Source organism: Sinocyclocheilus rhinocerous, unplaced genomic scaffold (assembly GCF_001515625.1).
Source record: "Sinocyclocheilus rhinocerous isolate Xijiao unplaced genomic scaffold, SAMN03320098_v1.1 scaffold5589, whole genome shotgun sequence".
Lineage (NCBI taxonomy): Eukaryota > Metazoa > Chordata > Actinopteri > Cypriniformes > Cyprinidae > Sinocyclocheilus > Sinocyclocheilus rhinocerous.
The window spans coordinates 104066-104282 of NW_015650801.1; positions in this window are offsets into that span (position 1 = coordinate 104066).

Below are 217 nucleotides of genomic sequence, written 5' to 3' on the forward strand. Positions count from 1 at the left end.
ATTAAAGGGGTCATACTATGCGATTTAAATTTTTCCTTTCTCTTTGGAGTGTTACAAGTTCTTGGTGCATAAAGAAGATCTGTAAAGTTGCAAAGACTAAAGTCTAAAATCCAAAGAGATATTCTTTATAAAAGTTAAGAGTCAACCACGCCTACCTAAAACGGCTCATTCTAACACGCCCCCACATTTCTACGTCACAATGTGGGAAGATTTGCAT